This window comes from Capsicum annuum, chromosome 7 (genome assembly GCF_002878395.1).
Source record: "Capsicum annuum cultivar UCD-10X-F1 chromosome 7, UCD10Xv1.1, whole genome shotgun sequence".
NCBI lineage: Eukaryota > Viridiplantae > Streptophyta > Magnoliopsida > Solanales > Solanaceae > Capsicum > Capsicum annuum.
The window spans coordinates 60,916,551-60,936,690 of record NC_061117.1 but is presented as its reverse complement, the minus strand read 5'-3'; positions in this window follow the sequence as shown (position 1 = coordinate 60,936,690).

Below are 20,140 nucleotides of genomic sequence, written 5' to 3'. Positions count from 1 at the left end.
GACTCCCATATGTTAACTTGGTAAATGGGTATATGGGAATCCCTTAACCTCTTAAGGTTTGTCTATAGACAATACTTGCAAGTTATAGTCGGTATAACGATACCACTTTTAATAGACTTGGTTAATAATAAATGGAATAATGGATTGGTTGGTTGGAAATAGTTTTAATTGGTGAAAAAAGTCGAGGTGTGATAGCTAACCATGAAGGTGAGAGTCTAATGGATAAAAACTGTAAAATCATGTTTGCCGACATGAGGGATAGGTCATGGCGACCTTATATGATACTATGAGGTACACGGGAACCTCTAAGTACCGTGTACATATGTATTATGTAGGGTGAAGGGTACTTGGGAATCCCTTACTCTTATGGTATCTCCGGCTCGTGCGGTTACATGCATGAGGGCCTATTCAGGGGGTTACATAGGGCCCATATAGCTCGTGGGTGGTTAAGGACAATTAAGATACACATACCCAGGTTAATGGTTTCAAATACAAGTTAAACCTAATTTCCTTTCCCGGCATGGTGTTATATATATATATATATATATATATAGGTTGTATGCATATGGTTGGTTTACTTGGTTTTATTGAATGGCATTATTTTATCCATATCTTGAGTACATTCTAGTGTTCACCCACTAACCCATCTTCGGGCAACTGTATATTCACGTAATACAGGAACCGACCATTATATTCCTCCGGCTTTGTGATCGGATTTGGGATCAGCTATTGGATTGAAGTGGTGAGCTTCCATAGTTCAGAAGGCATATTTTTATGTCATGGATTACTTTATGTAATTTTGTCTTTCATAGACTTGTTTTATGGCTATGTCGGGGGCATGTCCCGACTAGTACTCTTCGGTTTAGTTTAGAGGATTTGTATGGACAATAGTGGAATTGGGTATGTTATTGATGGATTATGTCATATACATAAACATACATTAAATTATTGTCTTAGTTTTGGTTTATGGTTTTGCTTTGGTTAGATTGGTTGGTTAGTAGGTGGATTTACTTGGTTGGGTTGGCCTAGGATATAGGCTTATCCAAAAGTCACTTCATGGATAAACTCGCTATCTTGTTATATGGTCGGAATTCACCCGACTTAGGGCATACATTGCTTGGTTGGGTTGGTCATCGGGGGCGGTCTCCAGTCTTGGATGGGATTGAGATCGCCTATTCCGACAAGGCCCTAGTTCAGGTCGTGTCCTAGGGACCTGTACATGTAATCCAAATATACTAGACATAGACTGGCTCTAGGGAGAGATGGAGCTCACCAAAATATCAGCTGAAAATGGCAATAGGGCCTAACGTTGACATCTGTTATCCTTTGGATCTGAGCCTGCATCAATAAATGTTGTTCCCTCAGGACGTCAGTACATAAACAACATGTACTGGTATGAAAGAATACAGAATAACAGCTGGAAAAGTATGGAAGCTCATATTCATCAAATATCAAAGTGAAAAAGTATGAGCCGACAAGTAACACTTATACAACATGAAATTGTAACCTACACACCATTCTTATCCATACCTTATATAATATTTAGAAAGACATTTATTATAATATTGATCCTATACTTTTCCCGGGTGATATATTTAACCAATATGTACTACAAATGATCACAAATGGCCGCCCGAAGGCAATCTGAGGCAATTATAAAGAATATGTGCTCAATTACTCCTTGATATGATCTCCTATACCCCGGCCAGGGGCTCACTATGACACGACCCTCCCTAGGGCCTTGTCGTAATGGGTGTCCCAAGTCCGACCAGGACCGGAGACCACTCATGTTACCCAACTCAACCTCCAACTGCCTATCCTGAGTTGGTTAAATTCCGAGCATGTAACAAGATAGTGTAGAAGCTCACATAAAGACTCTGGGAATAGATCACAATCATGACCGACCCAACCGATTCCAACCATACCATACCAATAATAAAACCATGACCGACCCAACCAAGTCTGTCCATACCAAACCAACCATCTATACCATACCAAACCAAAGAGAATATTGAAACATAATATAAAAGTCAAACCCAAAATTTAATACAATGGAATAGTGGCAAATTATGTCCGATGATGCCAGCCTCCCAGCTTATTCCAATGCCAAGGTTAACGCTAATATTGATCCCGGCCATTCCAATCCCCAGAAGTACCACAAACCCTCTATCCAAAAGAATACAAATATCTGGTTGGCACATGCCCCCAACCATGGCCAAAACTAATATTTGAAAAGAAAATAAAAGTCTAAGAATGTCCAACATGAAATGATGCCTTTCGAAAGGATGGAAACTCACCACTTCAGTCCAATAAGTTGTCTCTGAATCAAGTACTATAAAGGAGGTATCAAACATCCGGTTCCTGTATAAAGTAGGTATACAGCCGCCAGTAGATGAATTAGTGGGTGAACACTAGGATGAATCTCGGGATAAGGATAAAGTAATTCTAGTTATTAAAACCAAGTGAAAATTATCTAATGCAAATAACCAAACATATATATAATTATTGGGAAAAGGTATCGGGTTTAGCATGCCATTTAAAACCTTAACTTGGGTCATGTAGCTTAGCCGTCCTACCACCCATGAGCCATATGGGTTTAGCTCCCCCTGCTAAAAGGGTCTCGGTGCGTGTAGTCGCATGACTAGGCAATAACCTTGGGATGACTAGTACATACCTCCAATATAAATGTGACACTCGCATGTGGCCATCGAAGACCCCTCATTTTGACAAATATGAGTTTCCAGTTTTTATACCCCTGGGATCGCCACCTTCTAAGGCTTAGATTACACTCCTCGCCATTAATGCCCAATTAAAACCAAGTCAAAATAATACAATTATCCATTTATTAATCGAGGCTATTTGATAAACTAGTGGTATCATCATACCACCATACTTGTAAGCATTATCCATAGCCAAACTATTTTTATTAAAGGGACTCTAGGTATCCTTTCCGTTTACCATATTAACCTCTTGGGAGACTACCGTGTTCTCCATAAGCATAACCAATTAGCCTTTAAACTTTATAAACCATTTTTAGTTTCATGCATAAACTGAAAACAAGTAAGAGTTCCCTTTTAAAAGAGTCAATGTAATAAATATATCTTTATAAGTATTTAATAAACACCTTGGGGGCATAGTATAACCAAAACCAAATTCCATTACCATTAAACCATTACCATGCAATTCCATTATCCAAAACCACCATTAATGCATAGAAAGCATAATTAAAACCATAGGAAATCATAACCAAGCCTTTAACATCAAAACCCCTAAATCATTGATTGAAAACCAAAACGCTGAAAAAGTAAAAACCATGAAATCAACCATATAACCATGCCTTTAATTGAAATTACAAGTAGGGAAGAGAATCGTACCTTAAACCAAGAAGACTGATGGAAAGAATTCACCAAGACAAGCCCCAAAATAATCCCTTAGTTGAAACCCTAGCTCTTTGCCCCAAAAGCTCTTGAGAGAATTATGATATGTTTTGGAAGAGATTCTAACTGTTTAAGAGTAAAATAATAAGGTAAATAACCTTCTAATTGTATTAGAAGTCATGGGTCCTTATTAATGTAAGTAGGGAAATATCCAGAATACCCCCATAAAAACCTGACATGGGGTTACTACTGACCTCCTTACGAGTCCTAACCTAGCTTACGGTTGATACCCACCTAATCATAACCAACCCTTAACCATAGATCAGACATTGCCCAGTATATGATGCATCCAACTAAGTTGTAACCTCAGCATATGATCCGTTCCCATTATCTATATCCCAAGAAGAATGTAACACGAGGAGGATCAAACACTGACCACCTTCCAAGTCAATTATATGAATCGTACCCATGCCTTACGACTCATACCCTCAAGTCATATCCATTCCAGTGTCCAAGACCATCTCACCAACTAAAACTGGTCAGCTTACGATAGGTTTTAACCATTCGTACTCTAGCTTATTGATCATACCATGAGTCGTAATGGGTCTAAAGAATGAGATTCCTGGAAATTTTCTAAGGGTCCAAACCTGGGATGCTTCAGTCTCCACCACTAGGAACTTTTTTCCTTGGATGACGGATAAGGTAGGGGTAACCACACACAGAGTTATTTTCATTATCAAACATCAATCCCAACTTTGATATCTCTACTCTTACCTTTACAAAGACAGAAAACAAAGATATAAGAGATGCAACTCTTCTTTTAACAAACTCAAAAAATAAAGATATGTTCAAGAACTCATACCTTCCTCACAAATATTATGAGAAAAAAACAAGAGCGGATACATGGACTTCATGTCCTCTTCCACTTCCCACGTGGCTTCTTCCTCCTTGTGGTTCTGCCATAGAACATTAATCAAAGCCACATCCTTAGACCAAAACCAACGAACCTGCCTATCCAATATTTTAACTAGGACTTCTTCATAACATAGAAAATCTGAGATATCTAACCCTTCTAAAGGCACATTCAAAGATGAATCATCAATGCAATTTCTCAACATATAAATAGAAAATAACAGATGAACCAAACTCAAACTAGATGGCAACTCTAACTCATACACAATATTGCCCGCTCTCCAACCAATAGGAGATCTAAATCTTCTACCATACAACGCCTTAAAAGGAGCCATACTAATACACTTATGATAGCTATTATTGTAAGCAAACTCTACAAAAGGTAGATGTTCCACCCAACCTCCACTATAATCAATCACATAGGCTCGAAGCATATCTTCCAATGTCTGAATAGTTCTTTCCGCCTGTTGATGTTTCAGCTTTTGATGGAATATTTTACATTTTTTCTAAGGATTATTGAACATTTTTAAGTAACTGATGTTGTATTTAACACTAGATTTGAGTGTTTTTAGGGTAAAGAGTTAGCTGAAGGAAAAATCTAAAAAAAAAAGCAGAAAAAGGTCACTGATGGACCGTCAGACATGCGATGGACCGCCGGAGTGACTGTCAGAGCTAAACAAAATGCTCCAAGTGAATAAATCATGTAACGGTCCAAGTGGTGGACCATCAATCTTTCGATGGACCACCAACTTAACTGTCTGGCTTAACTAGAACTCAGGCTTCCAGAAGATCCAACGACGGACCACGCGATAGACCGTCGGTCTAGCGACGATCTGCCAGCATAAACTTCATCCCTAAATAGAACCTAACATTCCAGGACCATCAGTGACAGCCCATGCGATGGACCGCCAGTCTTCTGATGGGCTGCCATCTTGACCTACAACTTGGACGTAGTTTTTCTAATTTTAAATTTTTAATCCTCTATACCTGGGAACATATAAATACCCAGTTTTAGGTTTTATTTCGTAGCTTTTATCATATTTTCCAAATTTTGAATATTATTGTAAGCAGTATTTGCTGAGAAATAGCTAGAAGTGTGGATCTAAATCTATTATTCATATTTTTTTCCACTGAAGATTCAAGAATAAATCTTTAATCCCTTGTAAGTATTTTCTGAATCTATTAATAAGAAATACAATGACTCTTTCTTGTTCTTCTATGGAAATGTATGGCAAAGCTCTCATAACTTGGGTTATGGGAGCCTTGATGTGAAAAGCTGATTGGGGTTATGAGAATGTTTGATTTTCATGATTAACTAAGGTTGCATAAACCCTTCTGCACAATAATGACCTTTCTTAGTTGCAAACTTGAAGGGTGGGCCTAAGAACATCACTTGTTTGAATAGAAAAGTGTTTGTTGGGAAAATAGGAGGTTTACATAGAATCTAGACGCTTTAACCTTTGGGTTAAGAGTTGATGTCTTAATGGGATCAACCCACATTAGAGAATAATTGAATAAGTTAATATATTCTTTAATTTCAAGGGAATTGAAGTATAATCTATTCATTTAGGTTGAGAAACAAATGGGTAAATTATAGGATTTAATAACTCTTGCAATCGTAGTGATTAATTGAAAATTCAAAATAATTCACAACCCTATAGTTTGAACATCTCGGTAACCATAACTCTAGTTTGTCTACTCTCATTGAATTACTATTTGCAATACAAATTATCATTCTTTGTTACAAATAATGAGATAAGATTTACAAACTTAAACTCCCTTTTTAACTTGGAATCTTTGATCAACAGTCTAGTAACAGCCACAATACTTAGTGAACATAGTATTCCCTATGGGATTCAACACCCAACCTAGATGGGTTCTATATTTTACAGTGACCGCTTACTCTCTTGCAAGAGAGGTATAATTTGGGCGTACGAAATTTTGGCATTGTTGCTGGGGAATATGGTTGTCAATTACGTTTGTGTTTGTTAATTGACCTTTGGTCAAGTTTCCTAAACTTTACTTTTATTTGTTATTTTTATTACTTGTAGGGTAATTATTTTGTATGCCAAGAACATAGAGGTTAGGTGAACTATTATTACCAGTACATTTGGAACCTCAGCTGATTGGCAGAATGGCAGACCCATAAGAGGCTGAAAGACTAGCTACCTTGGCTAGAGCTCAGCTTAATCAATAGAATGACAGCCAACTGGAACGTCATCCTATTCTTGATGATGATGATTTGGGAGATGATTACTTGTTGGATCCTATCAACCCAAGGCATACAGAGAATATAGTTGCACCAGTGAATTGTAATGTAAACAGGAATCATCCCTTCAGGGCGAGGCAGGATCGCCAACCTATGCAGTTTAATCTTAATGATGATGAGGATGGAATGGATGGAGTAGGTGAAACTAGAGCTATTATTACTCCACCTATAGCACCCAAAGCTAAGTTCAATATTACCAGCACGATGTTTCAACTCCTCTATCTCAAGGGTTTGTTCGGTGGTTTTCTAGAAGATGATCCTAACATGTATTTGGTGAACTTTGCCACCATTTGCAAGTCTTTTGATAACCTAGGAGTGGGCCAGAATGTTATTTGCTTGCTCTTATTCTCGTTGTCTCTGTCTAGAGAGGCAACACTATAGCTTAATTGGTTGTAACGCCCCAAAAAATGGGTCCTGGAGCATCACACGGTGCTTAAGGCTACAAGTAGCCCCAAGCTAACCCTTTGAGCCATTTTCATTCAATTCAACATAAATCAACAGGGTTTCCATAAATAACCCTCAAATATCAATAGAGTAATCATCATCCAAGAATAAAAGAATTTCAGAAAGATAACAAAATATGACTTATTAGTCAATTCCCAACATCTATACTAGTCTGACAAGCCTCTAAGAAAATTAATAAGACCAGCGAGCCATTGAGACATGCCCCAACTGACTCATACTCAGTTATCAAATGTAAACAATTCCATGAATCCAACATCAGACGTCACATCCTAGGAATATGATAACTCACCACAACAGAGAATATAGAATAGCGTGCCCAAAGAATCACTGGCAAACCTGGAACTGAGCATCTGAACCTATATTCTGAGAAAATACAGCCGACATCTAAAGATGTGGGTCAGTACCATGGAAAGGAACCGAGTATATGGAGGTGTATGCAGTTGTATAAACATTATTATCATAAATATTTATAAGAAATATGCAGGATGTATGAAACTCACATAGCTCGAAGAAAATCATCATAATCATGAGAGGATGAAATAAGTACAATAACACATGTGAGTCATCATATAATTTGTCAATCACTTTTAGTTTATCAAGAATATCAGTTCTCATAATGTAAATATCATTTAAATCTTTTGAAAGAATAACTTTCACAATTCCACTTTCAAATCACTTCACCATTCACCATAGACACAAGGAAATACACACACACTAGGAGATCCTATAACCGACATAAATCATGTGAGCTACATGGAGTCCAACGTATAACCCACATTGGGGAGAGTCGTCCTATCGTTTCCATCAGAGTAGGACTATCAATATCAAATTCACAAAAACTAGTGATCACTATATAAATCAGCCTTAGGCTCACTCCTACGGGGGCACATAGTTCTAGGGAAGTAAGGTCGCTTTATACCTCCCACTCGGTGCTAAAGATTTCTCCCAGACTTAGCTCAGATCATTTCAAAGACAATCCATAACAAAACAATTTCAGTAATATATAAATATACATCGAGAGTCATCATGCTTCCCATCTATCAAAAACAACCACGTTGTGGATTTCTTTTACACTCGAGTTCAAAATAACTCCATTAATACCAAAAGGTCAAATCATTCAATATATCTCAAATATTTAACATCAACGTGCTTATAACACACACTTTCTCAAAAAAACACAATTTCCAATGGGGATTCATGACCCAAATATCAAAATCATGATAAATATCGTTCAAGATTCATGCTTTATATCTCCATACATGTAAATTTATCTTTCAAAATCATAAATATCAAGATTTCATAATAATCATCATAATATATGGGTTCATGCTTCAAATTCGTAAAAATCAAATAAAAATCATGTCTTTGTAAAGAAAATTATTTTTGGACACAAGAACGAAAGAGAGTTCTTATTGAAAAATCCCACATACCTTGAATGATGAACTTTAGATCGATACTCATTTTTGAGATGTTAATCGTGCCTTTGAATGATGGTTCTTGGAGTTCTTGAACTAGGAACTTGGAATCTTGAATAAATTTGTAGAATTAATGGTGAACTTTGGAGGTTCTTAAAGTTGGATGTAGGAGCTTAGGGTTTTCTTTTTGAGGGAATTTGATGAAATATAACATATAATACTTCTAATAGGCTTTAATATAGGGTTTAGACGGATTTTGGGTGAGAGGGATGACCAAAATGCCCTTAAAATTAAAAAAATTCTCGAATCTGTCCTTTGGTGGACTATTTTGATAGTCTGAAGTAGATCAACCATAACATTTTACCCCAATATCCAAATTAGATGAAACCAATTTCATTAGAAAAATGACTCTCATATCTTTTTGTTGATATATAGTATCTCACCCAAATCATTGTGTACGAGGAGTTATGATCGTTTGAAGGTGACCCAAAAATTCATTTTTGATTAGCTAAAGTAAATGGACCATAACGTTTTGCTCTGATAGACAAATTGGATAAAACCAATTTCATTGGAAAAAGGAATCGTAGAGCTTTTCGTTGATATATAGTAGATCACCCAGATCATTATGTACAAGGAGTTATAATCATTTGAAGTTAGAGAAAAAATACGCCAGGCCCCAGTATTTTTTCCTACACGTTTTACTGTTCACTACTACTCACGGTTCGATCGAAATGTTCATAACTCGTCGTTCGGGTGTCCATTTTGGATGATCCATATATCATTGGAAATCTTATTCGATACTCTACGCAATGGTGGGTCATAATCTAAGACATTCCACATGAAAAATTTATAATTCGTTCTAGAAGATAGAACCCAACACATTTACGCACAAAATTTCAACAAAAAATTTCTCGGGGTATTACATGGGCTGACTCCCATTCTATAACCAACTGGAGGCAGTTGAAAGAGGCTTTCCTAGAAAGGTTATTTCCACCCTCCAAGAAGGTACAATTGAGAGATAAGATTAGCAACTTTTGAAAACTTCCAACTAAAGTTCTTCACGAGACCTAGGAGAGGTTTAAAAAAAAGATGGTGCAATGCCCATATCATAATATTACTAATATCTATTTGATGGAGACTATCTATAGGGAATTAAACTCTATTACGAAGCCATTCATGGATAATGCTGTACGAGGATCATTTGTGGATCTCACTTATCTAGAAGCCTTAGAAATGCTTGATAGGATGACAAAACAAAGTAAAGCTTAGCATACCATGGATTCTGTGAAAGCAATCCCTACTATATTTGTTGGTATGACTACAGAGCAATACAAGAAAGAGAAGGAACATGATCAAGATATGGCATATTTGAAGATGCAGATGGATTTGCTGACTAAGCATTTATTATCTGGAAAAATAGAAAAGGTGAAAGTTGTTGCATCCCAAGGTAGATCTAACTCTAATTCGGAAGAAGAGGCTAACTATCTAAATAATCATGGGGTTTCTAAGTCAATAGCCAAGGAATTCAAGGTCGAGAACTATTACAAAAATGCTGGTTATAAGGATAGGGATCAAGGGAATTGGAAGAACAAAAATGACAGGAATGGCCTATATATACCTTCTGGAAGACGAGATAATGCTGCAACAAACTCGGGCAAAATGTACATGGAAGACATGATGGAGAATCTATTAAAGGGAGTTAAGGCTACTAACTCTGGGTGACTAATATGAAGAGTGATTTGTCTTCCATGAATCAGTTGGTAAATTCACACTCAACTTTTATCAAATAGTTAGAGCATTAAATGAGTCAAATATCAGTAGCACTAAATCAGAGGAAGAACAGAACATGCCAAGTGATACAGTTCATAATCATCATAATGATGGCTCTTGCATGACATTTACCACACAGAGTGGTAAGTTATTACCAGGACTTTTGTAGGAAAATCTGTGATTCAAGATGTAATCGAAGAGGAAGCTGAGCATAAAGAAAGTTATCTGGTAGAGTTGGAGAAACTAGATAATATTGATATTTCTTCTAATTATTAGCAGGTTGATGAGTTAGAAAAAGGGAAAGAAAAAAAAAGAAAGAAGCAGTGGTGACTACTTTCCCAAAACCACCGCCACCATTTACTCATAGATTGAAGAAGAAGGCCAATGATACAAAGTTTAGTAAATTCATGGCAATGTTGTAGTAGTTGGTAATGAATGTACCTTTGGTGGAGGAACTTGAGCAGATGTTAGGATATGTTAAATTTATGAATGATATTATGATGAAGAAGAGAGTAGTAAGCTATGAACCGGGGGATAATATCCATCATTGTAGTGTTATTTCTACCATATCCTTGGTGCAAAAGAAGGAAGAACCATGAGAATTAATCATCCCTTGTACTATTGGGTCTCCTGAATATGCTAAGGCTTTATGTGATCTTGGAGCGAGCATTAATCTGATGCCACTAGCTGTTTATAAGAAGTTAAGTTTGGGGGATCCTACAACCACAAATATGTAACTTATGATGGAGGACAGATCAGTGAAGCGGCCTGTGGGAATATTATATGTTGTGCTGGTGAAAGTGGCTAGTTTTATATTTCCCACAAACTTTATTATTCTAGATTGCGAGGTAGATTGCGAGGTGGATTGCGAGGTGCCCATAATCTTGGGTTGACCTTTCCTTGCAATCAGAAGTATGCTTATTGATTTGCGAGCTAATGAGCTCTTATTAAGGATAAATGATAAAGTGGTTTGATTTGATATGTGCCAATCTATGAAATAGCATAAAGAGATGAGTAGGTTCTCTATTTTTGATGTTTATTATGAGGATGAGCAGGAGGTGCCGATAGAGTATAAATTTGCTATTGATCCCTTAGCTACAGTTCTAATGAATTTTGATAGTGAAGGCACTGAAGAGTATGAGGAGACTGTTTGTTCTTTGATAAGAATAGGATCATACTCTTATGATCCTAAGAAACTTGATCTGGATCTTAAAAATCACCCAACACTACCGGCTAAGCCATCTATTGAGGAGCCATCAGTGTTGGAGTTGAAGGAATTGCCAGGCCATCACTGGTATGTGTTTCTAGGCAGTGGAAACACTTTACCTATCATCATTGTGGCTGATTTTTGTGAGCAACAGGTGGAGGCACTAATTTCTATGCTTTAGAGATACAAAAGGGTGATAGAATGGACTATCACAGATATTATTGGTACCCTCCAGGTATTTTCACTCATAAAATTCAGTTGGAGGACTGTACACCAATAATTGAGCATCATTCCCGTCTTAACCCACCTATGTAATAGATGGTTAAGAAGGAAATCATCAAATGGATTGATTTAGGTTGTATATCCTATTTCGATAGTAAGTGGGTAAGCCCTATCCAATGTGTGCCTAAGAAAGAGAGAATGACTGTTGTAGCAAATGAAATGAATGAGTTGATTCAACTTAGACCTTTGACTGGGTGGAGAGTTTGTATGGACTATCAGAAGCTCAACTCATGGACGTTAATGGATCATTTTTTAATGCCTTTTATGGATCAGATGCTTGATCGGTTGGCGGGAAGAGGTTGGTATTATTTTCTAGATAGGTATTATAGTTATAATTAGATTTATATAGGCTCGAAGAATTAGGAAAAGATGACATTCACCTACCCGTATGGTACTTTTGCATTTAAGAGGATGCCGTTTGGATTGGGTAATGCACCCGCTACCTTTCAATGGTGCATAATGTCTATATTTTCTGATATGGTTGAAGACACCTTGGAGGTGTTTATGGCTGAATTTTCAGTGGTTGGTGACTCTTTTGAGATTTGTTTGGTGAATCTTAGTAGAGCCTTATAGTGGTATGAGAAATCTAATCTTGTGCTTAATTGGGAGAAATGTCACTTCATGGTGAAGGAGGGCATTGTTCTTGGGCACAAAATTTCAGCTAAGTGGATTGAGGTCAATCGAGCTAAGGTTGAGGTTATTGAGAATCTACCACCTCCCATTTTAGTAAAGGGAGTGTGTAGTTTCCTTGGTTACATGGGTTTCTATCGGAGATTTATTAAGGACTTCTCAAAAATTGTAAACCCACTTTGCAAACTTTTGGAGAAAGAGGCTAAGTTCAAATTTGATGATGATTGCTTAAAGAAATTTGAATGCCTTCAAGGAAAGCTTATTGACGCTCCTATTATTGTTGCACCGGATTGCTCAAATTTGAGATTATGTGTGATGCAAACGATGTTGTACTTGGGACTGTACTTAGCCAAAAGAGGGATAAATTGTTTCATCCTATCTACTATGCCAGTAAAGAGTTGAATGGGGCCTAAAAGAACTATACTGTCACTGAACAGGAATTTCTTATAGTGGTTTATGCTTTTGAGAAGTTCCGGGCTTATTTGCTAGAAACCAAGGTGGTGGTCCATACTAACCACGCAGCCTTAAGAAACGATGTTGTACTTGGGACTGTACTTAGCCAAAAGAGGGATAAATTGTTTCATCCTATCTACTATGCCAGTAAAGAGTTGAATGGGGCCTAAAAGAACTATACTGTCACTGAACAGGAATTTCTTATAGTGGTTTATGCTTTTGAGAAGTTCCGGGCTTATTTGCTAGAAACCAAGGTGGTGGTCCATACTAACCACGCAGCCTTAAGATATTTGATGGAGAAAAAGATGCGAAGACAAGGTTGATTAGATGGGTGTTGCTACTTCAGGAACTTGACTTTGAAGTTAATGATCGGAAGGGTTGTGAAAATCAAGTTGCGGACCACCTGTCTAGGCTGGAAGGGGAGCAAGCAGTTAGAGATGAATTTGAGATTAATTATGCATTCTCGAATGAGGAAATCTTGGTTGTTGTTCTGGAGAAGATACCTTGGTATGCAGATTTCACAAATTATGTGGTGAGCGAGGTTATTCTGGAGAATCTTTCTTTTCATCAAAGAAAGAAGTTTCTCCATAAGGTGACACATTACTTTTGGGATGAACCATATCTATTTTGATGATGTGCTAATAATATCATAAGGAGGTATGTTCCAGAAGTAGATATATCGAGTATCTTGGAAGCATATCATGCTTCCCCGATTAGAGGTCACCATGAAGGTGATCGTACTTCTAGAAAGGTGCTATAGAGTAGATACTATTGGCCGAGTCTATTCAAGGATGCTTATGAGTTCGTGAGAAGATGTGACAAATATTAGAGGCAGGGGTCAATCTCCAAGCGCCATGAGATGCCTTTGACGAAGATGATGGAAGTAGAGTTGTTTGACGTTTGGGGAATTAATTTCTTGGGGCCTTTCGTGAGCTCATATGGGATGAAATACATTCTAGTTGCTATTGATTATGTATCAAAGTGGGTTGAGGTTGTCGCTTTGGATGATAATGAAGGGAAGAGAGTGGTTGTATTCCTTAAAAGGAACATTTTCTCTCAATTTGGGGTGCCACGCACCATTATAAGCGATGGTGGATCTCACTTTTGCAACAGAGTGTTTTGAGCTTCCCTATCAAAGTATTTTGTTAAGAAACATAAGGTAGCAAATCCATACCACACACAAACAAGTGGACAAGTGGAGATTATGAATAGAGAGATCAAAGTCATACTTGCTAAAACAGTGAATGCTAGCAGACAAGACTAGTCTAGGAAGCTTGATGATGCCTTATGGGCATACAGAACAGCTTTTAAGACACCCATCGGCATGCCACCGTGCCAATAATTTTTTGGTAAGGGATGTCATTTGACAATTGAATTGGAACATAAGGCGTTGTGGGCACTTAGGAGGCTGAATTTGAATTGGAGTGAGGCAGAACAACTGAGATTGGTACATCTAAATGAGATGGATGAGTTTTGTCTTGATGCATATGAAAGGGCAGATCTTTACAATGAGAAGATGAAGAAGTACCACGACCGGAGGATTGCAAAAAGAGAATTTGAAAATGGCGATTGAGTGCTTCTCTTCAACTCCAGACTGAAGTTGTTTCTAGGTAAGCTTAAATCAAAATGGTCCGGACTATATCAAGTTAATCAAGTCTACACGTTGAGAGTAGTTGAACTTGTAAATGAAGATGAAAGTTTTTTCATAGTGAATGGGCAATGACTGAAGTCGTATATCTGTCCAATGGACTCGATAAAGTACATAGCTACTATATATCTTAATAATGTCTGAGCAATCGAGATAACTGCACGTACCGCGATGTTATATCAGGCACTAGTGGGAGGCAACCCACAAGGTATTTTTGTAACCATATCTAGAGTTTATTTGATATTTTTGTGCATTTTTGATGTGTTTGTGAAGTGTCCAGGATTGAAAATGCAGAAAAAAAGGAGTTTCACAGTTGAGAGGGGGTTGACGGAGAAACTGATGGACCATCGAAGGTTCGATAGACCGCCAATGGAACCGTCAAAGCAATGGTAACAAATAGACATTCTATTTGAGACTTGACGATCGAGTTGTCGGACTATCTCTGGTCTAACGGACCATCAAACGAACCGTCATAATAAAGCAGAGATGCTTAATTTCTGGTAAGATGCGACGGCCTACTTGGCAGACCGTCGCAATCCTGACAGATCATTAGGTCAGCTGTTAATGTAACCCTAGTTCTGGGTTGGGTAGGGTTAAGTTTGAAGCTTATTTAAACCACCCATACATGACCAAAATGCTGTTAAATAAATAAAATAAGGCGGTTTCGTATGTTGCAATCTCTTAAAATTCTGCAACTGATTAACTCCCTCTGGATTCAAATAATCAGAAGTCAGTTATTCCCTCTAGGACTCTTCCTCTTTTTTCTTCTCCCCTATTTAAACAAACCCACTTCTCTCTTCTCTTCATCACAACTAAAGTAGAAATCACTGATAAAAATCTTAAGTTTGTCTTATTCTCTGAAGTTGCAAGTTAGTTCCACTACAAAAATCTAGGTATGATCATAATCCTTCTCTCTTTTGTTTCACTGATGAGTTTAGTTATGTGAGGATTATAATGTTTTTAAAAGGAATTTCATCTTGCTTTCTTCTCTTGCCTTGTTGTTCATGTTTTGAGCGTTGAACCATGGTATACTATATTTTGGGCAAAGAATGAGTAACCCAGGTGTTTAAAGTAGAAAAATTTAGATGTAAGTATTAAATTGATGTCATTGTAATGTTGCAAATCATAGGATGTATACCAGGTGTTTGAAAAAATGAAAATAGAAGTCTTAATCTGAAAAGGGTTGCGACAATCACTTTAGTAGACCATTAGATCTGCGACGGGCCATCTGGTGAATCGATGCAAAGGCCCCAAAAATATTGTTCACTAGATAGCAGTGACAGACGACTCAGCGGACTGTCAGTAACCTAACGAACCGCCAGTCTGACTATCGCAAGATCCTAACAAATCAGCACTCACTGGTTAAGGCTGATGGTTAGCCCGATGGACCATCGCATCATCGACGAATCATCAGGATGATTGTTAAGCCAATTTTTTAACTATTTTCAATCTGTTTGATTTGCCAACTGATCCCTTGTACCTTTTTTAGGCATTATGGCATGTAAACTTCCATTAACCAGAGGTGGTGGCCGAGCATGAGGAAGAGATGAGCGTGCCAGGAGTGAGGAGGCACCAGCCATCAATACTCTCCAAAGAGACAGAACACTTCCTGCATTCTCCCAGTCTAAAGAGGAGAGTGAGAGAAGCACTAGCAGTACTAGTTTGAGCCCCGATGAGGAAAGGGTTGGTACATCTCATCCCTACCCAGTTGAGGTTGTAACTGAGGCTGCCAATAAAGAGGTACGAAATGAAGTGGTTGAAGTGGAGACTAGACCTAAGGACTCCAATGTGATTAAGCATAAAGATCCTCAAATAAGGGAGGCAATCAGATGGTAACTCAAGGGACCAAGAGATAAGTTCTATGATGCACTGGAACTGACATCAAATAGAGCAATCAAAAGGCCATTCTCTGAGGAGTACCAGATAGTGATAACTGAGATACTTAAGTATCCTAAACTGGAGTATCGGTTCAATAAGTACGAGTTGGCCTGGATGAGAAAGCCACCTAGTTCACATCAGCCAAATCTGGTAAAGGAATTCTTTGCTAATTATTTGGTGCTGATACTGAAGGATTGTCCCAAGGGGATGAAGATTTCAGACTTTCCAAGCAGGGAGTCAGTCCCAGTCTGAGGAGTTAACATCGACTTCTCAGCTCGAACAATCAATAAGATGCTGTTTGAACCTGACTACGAAGCTCCACATGTTGTTCCTGATCTTGAATACCGTCTAACCTCCGTATCTACTCAGAGACCTTGGTTGGCTGGGTTATTGACTGATGATGATAATCCCTCCTGGGCAAAAAACCTATGTGAGTGCATAGCAAAGTTTTCCCTTAGCTTCAGAGCTAAGTTTTGGTAGGCTATGGTTCGATTGAGGTTGATGCCAATAGAAGGTGATGCAAATTTGGATAGTCACAGGGTTGTGCTTGTTTCTAGTTTGATCCCAGGGATGAAAATTGATTTCGGCTAGATTATTTCTGATGAAATGTTTGTAAGGACTCATAAAGTGGCAAGTGCACTACTATTCCCTTGTTTGATCACAGAGTTATGCAGGCAGGCAGGTGTACCTTTGATTCAGGGGTTTGATAATGCAGTTCAGGCTACGCATAGACAGGACATTGAGAAATCAAAAGATGACTCAAAGTTTGAGATGAGGGTCACCAAGCCTCCAGCCTACTAGACTCAGTCCGCACCAGCCCCGGATACCTCAGAAATATCTTCAGGTATGCCATTGCCTATCATTACATATATGCCACCTAAGTATGTTCCACCAAATACCTCTGTAGGGTCAGGGTCTACACCACCTATGGGTGGGTAGAGTTCACAGAATATAGGCTAAAATAGTAGAATTTTGCAAAGTCGATAAAGCAACAGAAGAAGTTTCAAAAATAGCTAGACACATGGGCTTCACAGTTCAATCCATTTGTTGATCAAATTGTTACAGAAGTAATTCGTTCATTCCAAAACATTTAGTTGATGATGGACCACATGGAATAATGTATCAACAAAAGGCTAGATGCAATGTCCATTCCCGACTTGGCCAAGTTCATGGTGGAGTTTAAGTAGGCACAAGATGACATAGGAGAGTTGAAGAGCAGGCAGTCTAAGTAGCCCAGTTTTTACCCAGCCTTGGTGATGAGTGATTATGATGAATGGATTGTAGATTTGATAGGAAAACCATTGAAAGATAAAGGAAAGAAACAAGTTGATGAGGGCATAGAAATAAAAGTTGCTAGAAGAAGGAAGAGAAAAACAATAATGTCGGAAGAAAGAGAGTTTTATGACATGAACAAAGCTGTGAAAAGGTCAAGAATAGATGAAGAGAGAAGAAAGAAGAAATTAGAAGATGAAGCTACTGGTGTATGTACTAGTTCAGTCCCAGCTAGAGGGGCAGGTTTAGACCCAGTTCGGGAAGTGATCCCTCCAATTTCAGAGGATGAGTTTATGAGTACCCCCACCACCATAGGGGACAATATTGCAACAGGTGAGGACACTAGAGCCTTACCACATTTCACAGACACCTCAGATGAATATGAAGCATTACAAGTATTTCCCCTCCTCTGTACTAAAATTTTATGCATTTGAGGACAAAGCATATATTTTTTTGTAAGGGGTGTACTTGTACCACGGGGGTTTTATTGTCGATGTTCTTTTCCTTTTGTATGGTATTTAGGAGAACCGATATGTTTAGGATTGCATTTTCTCTTCTTAGTTTTTGATGTAAATATCTGTTTGTTAATGCTTATTTACAAAGTGTCTTTTACTTTTAGCATCTTGTTGTATATATGGATGATGGATGATGTTGACATAAAGCTATAGACATGTATGTGTGATTATTTACTCTAGTCATTTAGCATATGTGGGCAACCTTTAGTGATTCTGTTATTGCCACTAACATGTAAGATGTGCATGATCATGTGATAGAAATTCTAACAGCAGTAGAATGAGTTTGACTCAGTTGCCTATGTGTGTGAGTATTTATGTAGTTCTTGCTTAGTGTAATACCTAGATCTTGCCTGGTTCATTGATGTTGTTTTGTGGTTGAGGGAATAAGATGTGATAGCAGGCCTCCTTGTATTTTCAGTCCACTTAGCCAAAGTAATTAACCTCACCAAAAGGATTTTTCCATTTTAGAAACCTTCTTTGAGCTTTTAGTAATTTTTCTTCATCACCAATAACTCTAATTAACTCTTTTTAGGTTGTTAACACCTAAATCTGGCCCTGGTCCAATATTGGACATTGTGTACCTAAACTTAGGCAAAACACCTAAGTTGAGGGTGGCTATTATCAAAATATTAGCTGTCTAATGGAAAGTTGATTTAGAACTTAGTTTAAAGCATCTGGCCTTGGTCTATTCAAGACATTGTACACTTTGACTGATTGTATCAGCATAAGTTGAGGGTGGCTGATACTTATATAAAAAAAAAAGGAAATTGTGGTACAGTGTGAATGAATAAGAGATGGGTAAGTGAGATAGTAAAGCAATGGACATGGTAGGTAGAATTCAAGGGTAAAAGAGAGCTAAACCCTAGTGTTGAGTCGCTTTTTACCTATCCTAAAACCTCATTACAAGCTTAGAAAAGAAATGTTTGATCTTGGCAAATCAACTATAAAGGAGGCATTAGATGATAAGGGAAAGCCTATGGGTATATGCACTATGCTCGTAACTTCTTAATTGAGTGTGAGAGTTTATATTGTGTCCACAAATATAATGAGTGGTGGACTTCATGGTTGTGAGGGCAACTTGAGTTTCACTTAGTTTTGCTAGTCTCTCTAGAATATGATGCCCATGATTGTGTGTGTGTGCTGATATTGAATAAATGTCGATTGTAGATCCTAATGTGTTGAAACCATATGAGTAAATTGATAAGTGAATGATTATGCTAAGTCTAGTTCAATAGGTGATTGCCTATCATTGTATTATCCATGTATGCAATTTGGTGCTGAGTTGCTTGAGGACAAGCAATTGCCTTAAGTTTAGGATGTTGATGTTCCGGCTTTTGACGAAACATTACATCTTTTTCTTAGGATGATTGTACGTTTCCAAGCAACTGATATTGTATTTAATATTGGATTTGAGTGTTTTTAGGGTAAATAGTTAGCTGAAGGAAAATTTGGAAAATATAGCAAAAAAAGCTCACTGACGGTCCAACTGGCGGACCGCCAGACATGTCATGGACAGCCGGAGTGACCATCAGAGCTAAAAAGAATGCTCCAAGTAAAGAACTCACACGACGGTCCAACTGGCAGACCGTCAATCTATCGATGGACCGCCAACTTGGTAGTCAGCCTTAACCAGAACTGGGGCTTTAAGAAGATCCAACGATGGACCACGCGATGGATTGCCAGTCCAGCGATGGTCCGCCAGCATGACCGTCAGCCCTAAACAGAACTTAACATTCCAGTACCATCAGTGACGGCCCATGCAATGGACTGCTAGTCTTTCGATGGGCTGCCTTCTTGACCATCAACTTCGACGCGGTTTTTCTGATTTCAAATTTTAAATCCTCTGTACCTAGGAACATAAAAATACCCAATTTTAGGTTTTATTTTGTATCTTTTATCATATTTTCCAAATTTTGAACATTATTGTAAGAAGTATTCACTGAGAAACAGCTAGAAGTATGGATCTATATCCATTATTCATATTTTTTCCTCTGAAGATTCAAGAACAAATCTTTAGTCACTTGTAAGTTATAAGTATTTTCTGAAT